Here is a 12,414-nt window from a genome sequence, read left to right on the forward strand (position 1 = left end):
TTGTTTTCTAGTTTAGATTTTCATTTCTGCAGTAATATATTCATGAGTGCGTGCTTTGATGAATTTTTGTTGGTGTTAAAGTTTTCATGGAAAATTTTGGTGATTTAAATTGATTTTCGTGTATGAGGCATGGTTGAGGGTGTAATTCATGTTTATAGTTGAAGAATTACTGTTAATTTGAAGTTTGGAGCCTTTCGTGGGATCTGTCGCAGAAATTTTTGCAGACTCACGCGGTCGTGTGGAATTTCCACGGCCGTGTCTAGATCTACGCAGGGGTGTGGAATTTCCACACCCCCATGTGGCTTATAAGATTATGAGGGGTCACTTTTCATTATCTTCACCACTTACACCCATCTTCTCCCACTTCTCCATCTTCAAGAATCTGAACTTTTTGAGCACAAAAAAACTAATTTTCGTCAACTCCTTGGAGATTTAAAAAGTGTTTTGCCGGCATTTGCATTAAGTTTCCTTCACCGATTTGCTCGGTAAAACTTCATTTTCCCCTATCTTCTCTATGCCCTTATTTTTGCCAATCCATAAAGTTTTTATTGGTTTATAAGTGTTGTTTTTCATGGAAAATCTTGTAGAGACACTTTAGAATGTATGGATCGGAAATTTTTGGAAGCGTTGGAGCCCAATCATGGCTTCTTGGCCATGGTTAGGCACCCACGCACGGGCTGGCGCCATCAAGGCCATCAATTCATATATAAGGGGGTTTATTTCTATGGTTTTAATTTACTTTCATTCATTGATGGTGTGTTTTGTATGTTGCTCCATGGAGAGCTAGAACCCTAGAGGGTATTTGGGCTTGTGAACCCTAGGATTCTCATCTTTTGTGGATTTGCTTAGTGTTTCTATTTAATCCGAGTTTGATTAAGTTTTAATCTTGTATTCTCATTGCTTGCTTGTTTAATTAGTCTTTGTGGTTGATTGGATTTGCATGATTTGTTACTTTGATGTGAGAGAGGTCTCCATTAGAGTTAGAACTTCAAGGTTAAAGAGGGTTGAGAGGGTGAGTCATGAGATAGTGGAGTGTCCCCTCTCCCTTCCGATTGAGGGTATTCTATCTCCGTTCCCTAAGCTCTATGCAACCATATTTGGTGTGAGGCGTGAGATTGAGAGATTTCTTCACCGGGACCTTGTAGGGGGTTAGGATCCTTCGCCGGGAATTAGGGTTGGATCAATCTTTAGGAATTGGATACACCTCTTGGAATCCCTAGAGTGCTTTGCAGTCATATGTGGTGTGAGGTGATGAGATTGAGCGATTTCTCCACCGGGACCTCGTAGGGGACTAGTATCGTTGATCCGGAGGCCGGATCGGATTATATTTGGATTTCCACGACTTAACTTACTCATCATAGAAACACTTTGCTTATTCGGTACCTAATACCTGAATCCTAGGGGGAGCGTTGCCCGAATACCCCACTTTTACTGATTGAGATCTCCATCCATTTTACCCTTGCATATTTGTCTCCGATATTCATTTCTTCGCACATTAGATCACCACACCTTTCCATTTATCATTAGGTTAGAAAGCAGAGAAGAAGTTAGTACTAGTAGCCATGTTCCCTGTGGATTCGACTACCCACTCACCGGTGTAATTATTACTTCGACACCCATGCAGTTGCGGTACATACACGCATATTCGGGCGTGTCAAGTTTTTGGCGCCGTACGAAGATGTACTTGTCAAGGTGAGACATCCGAGGGATATCATCAAAGATGTACTTGTCAAGGTGGACAAGTATATATTTCCTGTAGACTTTGTGGTGCTAGACGTCGATGAGGATGCGGATGTACCCTTGATACTTGGGAGGCCATTCTTGCGGACTTCCAAGGCATTGATTGACATGGAAGGCGGAGAGCTAAATTTGAGAGTTGGAGATGACAAGCTCACATACCGCCTTGCCGAAGCAATGCGACATTCTCTTGATTTTGATGACACTTTATATTTTCTAGACACTACTGATGAGATTGTTGATGAATACATACAGGAAATGTTCAATCCGGACCCGTACGAGGGTTTGTTTGACCAAGAGGAGGATTATGAAGAAGTAATGATGCTTGTTTCAACGGAAGAAGTACCATCTACCCTGGGGATCTTAAAGAAGGTGCTCCAGAAAATGAAGAGGGCTAGGAGACGCCACCAGAAATGCTCCAAGGCTGTTGGAGACGTACGTGAACCGAAGAAGTTGGATGAACCATTGCTAGGTGGCCCTAAGCCAAATAATACACCCTCTACCTTTAAGAGATTGTGCTCATCATGCTTGCAAGTCATGGGTAAGAGGGTAACATTCATCTATGAACCCCCGTGAGGTAAGACAAGGTACGTCAAGTGATAAGTGTCTAAATGTAGATATTTTCATGTATATATCGTATTCACTTTGCATGTATTTTGTGAGGTTTGATACCCATTTTGTGCTTAATCGTCTATTATTTGCTTTGTAGGGCATAAGTAAGCCATAGAGAACAAGAAGATATCATTTGGGCGAAAAGAGAAGAAAACAGGAATTTCATACTACCCCCATACTACCCAGTATGGGGGCCGTATGCACTGTAGCAGCAGATTGATTTGAAGTGTCTGCCCAGATTTCCATACTACCCAGTATGGGGGCCGTATGCACTGTAGTAGCAGATTGATTTGAAGTGTCTGCCAAGATTTCCATACTACCCAGTATGGGGGCCGTATGCACCCCGTATGGATCGCGAATCTAGGGTTTTTGGGTGCTATACGACCCCATATGACCCGTATGCCTCGGGAGGGTATAAATACCAACTTTTAGGTCAGAAAAGAGGACTTTTCAGCTAGGCTTTTTCTAGACCTTTTCTTGGCCGATTTTGGGGAGACACTTGAGAGGTTTTTGAGCGACCTTGGGGAGGAGAAGAAGGGCAAGGAAGCTAGAAGATCATCTAAGCCCAAGGTCCAAGACTCTCAAGGCAAGAAACAACATCATTCAAAGGGGAGATCTACCACGCTTTGAAGGAAGGAGACCCACGGCTAGAGGAAGCGTCATTCGGCATTCCTTTGGCGAGGAAAGCATCATTCGGCATACATTCTACCTCCTCCTACACCATTTCATCTAGGTAGTGTCACTCATGCTTTTCTTGTGTGTTTTACTTGATTATGTTACTTGTTGTGGGATGATGACACACTAGACCCCCAAGGCCACCGGATGTTGGTGAACCTTGGGGGGTTTTATCATGTATTTTGGATGATTACTTGTTAATTCTTTGCTTGGGCAATTTTGAGATCTAATCCATTGTTTTCATGCTAAGTGCTACATTAAGGAGAAATCCGTAGCTCTTTTATGAGTGATGCATGTAGATGTGACTTGCTCGCATGTATTAGATCATGAATGGATTAGAAGGGGATACTTGTATCATCACGCCGAGAAATTGGGTGTTTGGTAGCCCTCCATGTAGGTTTAATCCGAAGAAGAGTAGGTTCATTCCTAAGCGAGATTTCCTCATACTTAATGCAATCGTAGGGATGTAGATTTGGGAGAAATTCCTATCTATGTTCGTATGGGATTAGGGTTCAATCGCCGAGAAATTGGGGTTGTTCTAAACTTGGAATCTCATGGTCCATTTTACCCTTGCATCTTTATATCATCATCCATGTTGCATGATAACCCCTCAAGGGGATCCACATCCATAGGCCTTTGCATTATTTTGTATTTCTTGCTTGCCCATTGCTTGTTCTCTCTAATTTGGTCATAATCTCATTTTAGTTTTAATTGCTTTAGTAGAGTAAAAATCCATCATTTGAGATCTTAGGCTAGATAATAGCTCGAGAAGGAGTAATAGGAGATCCTTAGCCCCGTGGAATATGATCCTCGTGTCTTCACGCGAGGTATTACTTGGCGATCCCGTACACTTGCGGGGAAGCAATCAAGTTTTTGGCGCCGTTGCCGGGGATCTTAAGGAATTCTAGGAAACTTTTAGATTATTACTCTAGCCATTTATCTTTTCTTTTGTAAATATTTGTCTTTCTATGTTTCTTTTACACCTTTTGTCCATATTTATTTATTTTTCTTCTTAATTGTTTTCTTTGTTAGCTTATTGATTTTAGTTTCACATGTTGACACAGGGCCATGGATTCTCAACAATGGGTTTACCCTCACCAAGGATTGCTACATTAACCCACTTTTGAAAAACCGTGGCATTACCAACCTCCAGTCGACAAGCAACTTAATCGTTGGGGATTCAATACACAAGATGTTTTTGCAAGTTTCATGAGGTATTCGGATGCCGAACTTGAAGCTATGAATGCCAAAAATTTTAATGCTCAACAATCTCTTCAAAGTGTGGAAAACAAGATGGGAGAGTATTCTAAAGAATCAGTCAAATTGCCACCATCTATAGAAGTCCTAACTGAAAATGGCACAAGAGATGAAGAGAAAATCAATGAGATTGTGGTGGATGCTCATATTGAGGTGTTGAAGGTGGAAGAAGCAAATGATGTAGCATCAATACCTTTAGAGCAAATGTTAGAGGTTTCACCTCAATGTGAAATTGAAGAAGAAAAGGGGGAGGATGGCATCATGGTCATGAAAACATGTAAGGAAGTAGAAGAAACTCAATCAACCACATGTGAAGATGCTACTTGCCTTAACATAGATTTTTCCATCCATCCATCAATTTTAGTCAAGTGCAAAAACAAAACTCCAGGAATTGTATTTGAAGATGTGGGGAGGAAACCAATGTCATCCTTGAACCCACCAATGCCGGGTTCTATAGAAGGTTCATCAAGGATTTTTCAAAAATTGCTAGACCCCTAACAAGGTTATTGGAAAAAGATATCCCATTCGAAGTTTGATAATGACTCGCATGACATCCTTCATGGCACTCAAGGAGAAACTAATTCAAGCGCCCGATCATGGTATCTCCGATTGGGACTCCCATTCGAATTGATGTGTGACGCAAGTGACTTTTGCGATTGAGGCGAGTGCTTGGTCGTCGGAGGAACAAACATTTCCACCCCATTTACTACGCAAGTAAGACTCTAACGGGAGCCCAAGCGAATTACACTCACGATCGAAAAAGGAGCTACTTGCCGTGGTATTTGCCGCTGATAAGTTCCGGTCATATTTGGTTCTTTTCTAAAGTAGTGGTGTACACCGATCATTCAGACTTTTAAGGTACTTGCTTAGCAAATCTGATGCCAAACCACGTTTGATTAGGTGGGTCTTACTGCTTCAAGAATTTGACCTGGAGATTAAGGACAAACGGGGAGTAGAGAGTCTTGCAGCTGATCATTTATCCCGTTTGGAGGGCTCTAGCGCAGAAACTATGAGAGATAAGGACATTAATGACTCATTTCCTGAAGAACACTTGTATAGTATTCAGGTGGTAGAAGAGAAGGAACCACCCTGGTTTGCCGATTTCGCTAATTACTTGGTTGGTGGGGTCATCCCAAAATGGTTCACATATCAACAGAGGAAGAAATTCTTTTCAGACCTCAAGCACTACATCTGGGAGGATCTATACCTATTCAGGGTTTGTTCCGATCAGGTAGCTCGAAGATGTGTTTCTAGGGCAGAGGGTCTAAGCATTTTGAGACATTGCCACTCGGGACCCACTGGTGGCCATTATGATGCGAATAGAACAACAAAGAAAATTCTTGATGCAGGTTTCTATTGGCCATCGGTATTCCATGACACCCAGAAATTCATTCAAGCTTGTGACGGATGTCGGTGGTCGGTAACATATCTCGCGGGACGAGATGCCCCAAAAATTGGAACCAAGCCTCGAAGTCTTTGATGTGTGGGGGATTGATTTTATGGGACCTTTTCTGAGCTCCCATGGATGCAAGTTCATACTCGTGGCAGTCGATTATGTGTCTAAACAAATGATGCAAGGGTGGTGGTGAAATTTTTGAAGAAATTATTCTCCAGGTTCGGCGCACCACGTGCTATCATTAGTGACAGAGGCACTCATTTCTGTAATGCCCAATTCGCAAAGATATTGAAGCGCTTTTCATTTTGTTCATTTGCTCTTGTGTTCAGCAAGCCTCTGAGGTATGTTCTGTTGGTTTCTTTATCACCAATACTAACTACGTTGTTCAATCTGCAGTCATGTACTCTTTCACGGTGAATGATTCATCTCCGGAGGATCTCTCCGCCATCACTCTGCCGCTCGCATTCGACTCTCGATCATGGATTTCACATCAAGCATATATTTGTTCGGCCTCCCACAATCGCCTCCACTATCTTTTACTCTTGAGCTGGTCATCACTTGGCGATTCCGCTCGCAACTTGATGCCATTAGAAACCTTTTTGAACGTCCACGACTCCCCTCGCATTCACTGCATACCTCGGCAATAGATGACGCCTGCTGTTCACTTAGCCTCATTCGGTCTCAACTTCTCCACGTTAAATCTTTTTCTTTTCGGCCGCGATCTTCCTCGCTGGATCATGAATGTCTTCATTGCGGATGGGTTCCTCTTCTAGTTGGATTCTGACTTCTTGTTTTGTTGTACCGGTTTTTTAATTTTGTAATCCTCCTTTGTGCTCTGTATTTCTTTCTTGCTGGTTATTAATATATTAGCCCTTGAGGTTCTTTTTAAAAAAAAAACAAAAAACAAAGTTCGTAGGACTGCTTTGAGAGTAACTTACTAAGTCCCATACTTCCCTCAACACATTAATGTCTTGTCAGCATTCCAAAAAGCAAATAGATTTCAATTAGTCCTAAGATAACCACAAAAAAGTGGGGATAACTTTGCTACTCTGGCGTCATCTTTCACCAATTTACCTAGAAATGCTTATCTAACTTTGCTACTCTGGCGTCATCTTTCACCAATTTACCTAGAAATGCTTATCTAACTTTGCTACTCTGGAGTCACCTTTCACCAATTTACCTAGAAATGCTTATCTATCCCTCCAACAAAAAGTCCTGAAGCATGAACACTGTTATATTTAATTATTTTTAATAAAACAAACTAAGTTATAAACCAAGAATATAAAAACTTTGATGGATAGAAAATTATTCTTGATTATTTAAAGCATTATCCGATGTAACCAAGAGAATTGAATTTTAACAAGCATCAATTTATTTTATTTGAAAGTAGGCAACCCAAATTGCTTCACAAGACTATTGGGCAATGACCGTCCTTGCTCATGTGAAACTCATCGTGGGCAAGCACAAATTTTTTTAATTATATACCATGCGTTTTCACCCTTTACCACAGGGATTCGATTCCCATAACCAATGTTGCATGAGATTTGGGTGTGTGCCATTTAATTAAGTGGTTGAAGTTACATTATTCTTCAGTGTACTGTAACATGTCTATATTTTAAATTATCATGCACCCATATGGCCAGCCTGATCCGAAAATTCTAAGAAAACGCCTTGATATAAAGTTTAATTATAATTATAATTATAATTATAATAATGAAAAAGATAGATATATAAAAAGACAGAGAGGATAGGATCCAAAAGTGAGAGAAGATGGAGGATGGGAATGAAGCCACATGTCTTGCATGTGACTATGAGATGAGAGAGAAAGATAGAGAAAAGGAAACGGTTTGAAGACAAAGCAAGACGAGATTGTGGCTTGCCAACACACCACATGGGAGAGCATGATTCAACTCCATAACACAAGCCACACTTCCTCCACAAAACCTCCTCTCTCTCTCTCTCTCTCTCTCTCTCTCTCTCTCTTTCTGTCTCTCCTTTTTTTCATTGTTCATTAATGTATGCCTCCATTGCATTTTTCTTCTTTATGGGTCATGAGCATCAGCTAAATCAACATTTTCTATTCTTTAAACATATGGCTACATGTATAGCTTTTATGCTTTGAAGATGCTATCAATCATGCATTCCCAAGAAAGAAGTTGTTGTGAAGTTATTATTTATGAACTATTTACAAGGTATTTTCCTAAAAGAATGTTCTTTCATCTTTTTGGATGCTGCATTAACTTTAGATCAGACAAATATTAATACACTGTGTTCCTTTCTCATATATATATGCTTTAAAGCGTTTCATGTAAATTACTAATTCCAATTTAAATATGTAATGAGATTAAAAAAATATATTTTAATGTATCTAAATTTGGTCACTATGAGAAAATTGTTCAAAAAAGAATAATTTTTAACTATTATTTACATAATCACGGTTGATGTTTTAATTATAACAATATATATATCTTATGATTAAAATAAAAATAGAATGGAATTACAATGTCAGAAATTAGATTTAAAAATCAAATGTCAGTTATGTAAATATAATAAAGTGTTGTTGCTAAAGTTGTAAACAAAATTGAAAAATTCCAAAATTTATGAGCTTAGAAGTCATTTAGAAAATATTGTATTATATAAATAATTTAATCTAAATAATTTGAATAGTTTTTAATAAAAATTATAAAATTATAGTTATGAACATTGATGACAGGGATGTAAATATAAAAATATAATGAGTAAAACTTTTTCATTGTTCACGAGGGAGTTTATTTAATTTCATGAGAGAGATGACATGATCAGCACAAGTGTCTTGATGGCAATTTTTACAGTGTTTTAATTGTTCGGATTAATTATATCAAACCATACATTATTAATGGACTAACTTGAAGTGGGGACAAAGTTCTTGAAAATAATTTATTTAGCTAAGTAAACATAATTATTAATTAATTTTCTTTTTTAAAGTAACTATTGACAACTATCAATTGGTTAAAATACAAAAGATATATAATTTAAATCACATAATATTTGTTTTACTTAGCATAAACAACTCAAACTTTAGTCACCTCCGTTAAAAGTTCATTCTAAACTAAATTCAAATATTAAAAGCTAGCCCTATTTATTTTAACTTATTTCAATAATTTTAGGTATTGTACAATAGTATGACAAAATCTAAAAAATATATGATTTTTTAATAATATAAGAATCGAATTCAAACATCGAAGATAAGGAATTTTTTTTTATATAGAAGTTAATTTAAATTAAAAGTAATTAAATAAAGTTATTTAATAATCGGCTTTTAGGAAAACTGTATATATATAGTTAGAGATCATAAAAATTAGATAAACTTTAAAAATAAAATAAAATAAAAGTCAGATAAAACACTAGTTTGTATTTAAATTTCAAACAATATAACCTTTTATTTAGATCAGCATTGTAAATGGCAATTTCTTAACATTGCACAAACATCATAATCACAAAATTAACAGCCCATCACAATTAATTACATAATCACAAATTTTAAAATAATAAAACCCTTGCTAGGTCCAGCTTGAGCTAACCCTGCTCCTCATTCTAGATCATAATAATTAGGGTATCCAAAATTCTACTATTTGCAAAAAGTTATATTTACCAAAATCAAATAATTTCTTTTTGAAATATGACATTAAAACTTTTACAAAAATAATTGTTAAAAACCAATGTTTTAAAGTGCCCACTGGTTGTTGTCAACCCGTACGCATGAACTGCTACTACGGTCCAACTAATTGAGCCCGTTGGATTGACTAGTTCAACTAGATTTAATATTTTTCTATATAAATAAATTTTTAAAAATTTTAAAATAGGTAAAAATTAATTAAAAATTAATTAAAACTTAACAAAAAGGATAAAATTGTATATTACAAAGTTACAACCAAATAATAAATATTTAAAAATAAATAATTAAATAAAATATAAGTATACAACAACAACAAAAATAACAATAAAAAATGTGGAATAAAATAAAATACAAGTATATAATATCTTGCTTTTTAATTTTTGAAACGGGTTTAAATTTAAAAATTTAAAATAAATAAACCAACTAGGCCTCGTCTCATCCAACTCAGATCGATTTACTGGGCTGTGTTCCAGCTGGTTGAACCAAACTGATTTTAGTCCGGTTTATTACAACATCGCTTTAAAACAAAGTTCACATCCCATAAAAACAATGACGCATAGTAAGAAAAAACACTTATGAAATTAAACTGTCATGGAATATATAAAAACATTATTAAAATATGAAAGAAAATAAGACACAAATTTTTTTTTAAATTAAACTTGGTTGTGTAAATAGTAATTAAATAATATAAAATGATAAATATAATTAATAAAATGACTTAATTCTAAAGATGAAAGACATTAATTCCATGACAAGTGAGTGTGGAGCCTGAAATTTTAATGATTGGCTTGATTTTCCTTATTCAATTTCATTTTTATCACAAGTTAAGAAAAATCATCTATTTTTATAGAGAAAAATATATTGATCGGCAAGAATTATAAAATTACCATTTGAAATTGACGCATTTCCATCCATAAGTTACTAATTGTGTAGCATTGTTTTCAATTGTGTTGTTAAAAAGACTTACTCCAAAAATCATTGTCCCTAAAAATTTACTTTAAATATTAATTTTATTTATTTATTTATAAAGATCAGTACTAGTAATACAGAGCGCGTGTGTATAATATTATGTTCTCCCACCTAAAAATAAATATTTCATAAGCAAAAAATAGTGCACAGTCACATCGGCACGTGGGGGGACGATTCCTGCCAGATAATCAAACTGCTCCCTCACGACTTTCCTGAAAAACCGTTGAAGCCCAACTTCCCTCCTTTCAGTTTCTCCCCCGCTCCCTCTCAAATCTCCCTCTCTCTCTTTAACAGCTGTTCCTAGCTGTCCTTCCTATCCCAATCTCATGTGATCCCCCCTCTTTCTCCCTCTCTATCCCTCTATTATACATTTATACCTCCCTATCAAAACAATCCGAAACTAGCACAACAGTAGCCTCTTCCATTTCAAACTTAATTGCTCATCATCTCTTCACCTCTCAATACTTATTGACTGATGTTATTATCTCTTCTTCTGATATTATTAAACCTCATATACAACATGGCTCAGTTACCTCCTAGTACCCAGCAACCGGCTCCAGCTTCGGGCCATCAGCGAGCTCCTCCATGGCCTCTTTCTTACCTCCAGCCCGGCTCCACCACCATCATCCGGCAAACCACCCATCTTGCTGATGAGAGTTTCTTGATTCTCACTTTAACCAGACGTGGTGCTCACCGACGGTCCACTGAGCGACCCAGTCGTATCTTGAAGCGCCAATGATCAGTAGTAACGGTGGTGGAGCACCAATGCATGAATTCGATCGCCTAGATGAAGATCAGCTCATTTCTATGTTCCCTGACGACCTGCCACCGTCATCAGGCGCATCTGCTGCTCCATTATCATCCTCCACCCGTCAACCCCTTCCTGATCACAACAGTAGCATTAACGAGGAGAAGCCTTCCGGCAGCAATTGGTTAACGAATTGGAGGAGACGCAAAGCCTGTGCAAGTCTGAGCCACAGGACAAACCAAGCTGCCCACACTGCAGCAGCCTCAACTGCTGATCAAAACTCATTGTCGATCCTAAAAGGGTCAAGAGGTGAATAATCAATTTTTCATCTTTTCTCAATGTAGCTCTTAGGTAATTGAGAACTCACGTATATATATCCTCAAGTGGATTTAGGATTTTTGGCCAACAGGCAGTCGGCACAAAGATCTCGGAGTTAGGAAACTGCAGTACATTTCGAGCTGGAGCGCAGCGTTACATCATTGCAGGTAGTTCTTATAATCACACGCACGCACACACACATCACATATATGTATATATATTAGACATACTACAATTTATGAGAAAATCAGTACTAATGGAGACTTATATATGTTTATTTTTGAAGACTGAGGGTTTCGGCATTGTCTCCTCGGGTGGCCTCCTCGACCACCAGCGTTCAGTTCTCACAGTTGGCAACAGCTATTTGAAAACAGCGGATTGCAGCTATTGCCCAAGATAAAATTTTCAAGGACGGTCAGTATTTGCGGCACTTACATCCCCATCACTATTAATTGAATTTTGGAATATTTTTAATTAAGAAAAGGACGGGATATATTGTCTGAAAATTGTGTGAGATGAAAGCAGCTCATCAAGAAGCACTAAAGAAGGAAAATCAGAGAGATTGAGGCAAGTGTATCATCAGCAAAGTCTTAAGAAGATGCCTCTCGGTGACCGCTGGAGACTCACCGGAGCACACCAACAAAAGAGCTCGTGAGCTGAGCAAGTGACCACTTGAGGTGTTCAATTTGCAAATAGGGGAGGGATGATTTCTGCTTGTGATTTTTATCCTCTGTATTCTATTTTCCAATTTTTTCTTAATTTTAAAAATTTAAGATTTATTCTTTCGAAGGAATGGTGGTGTGATTTTGTGATTGCAAATGTGTTGGCATGCATGAAAAGGTATGTCTAGTGGATTTTTGTATCATTTAAAGGGTATTTCTTTGTGGGTTCTTTGCCAATTAATATGTCATGGGTTCCTTTTATTTTTATGTTTTTTATTTGAACAAAATCAGAGGTTAAATAGAGAAACTATAGAAAGATTGTGAGGTGTTCATATAATAATTTTTTTTTAATTTTAGTTTCAATAATTTAATTATATCTTCAAAT

The 12,414-nt window shown here is 37.4% G+C and overlaps 1 pseudogene; it reads left to right on the forward strand.

The window, feature by feature from the left end:
- Window positions 1–11,032: 11,032 nt before the first annotated feature.
- LOC120255187 lies at window positions 11,033–12,022 on the forward strand (annotated as a pseudogene).
- The last annotated feature ends 392 nt before the right edge of the window (window positions 12,023–12,414 follow it).

This window comes from Dioscorea cayenensis, unplaced genomic scaffold, assembly GCF_009730915.1.
Source record: "Dioscorea cayenensis subsp. rotundata cultivar TDr96_F1 unplaced genomic scaffold, TDr96_F1_v2_PseudoChromosome.rev07_lg8_w22 25.fasta BLBR01000877.1, whole genome shotgun sequence".
NCBI lineage: Eukaryota > Viridiplantae > Streptophyta > Magnoliopsida > Dioscoreales > Dioscoreaceae > Dioscorea > Dioscorea cayenensis.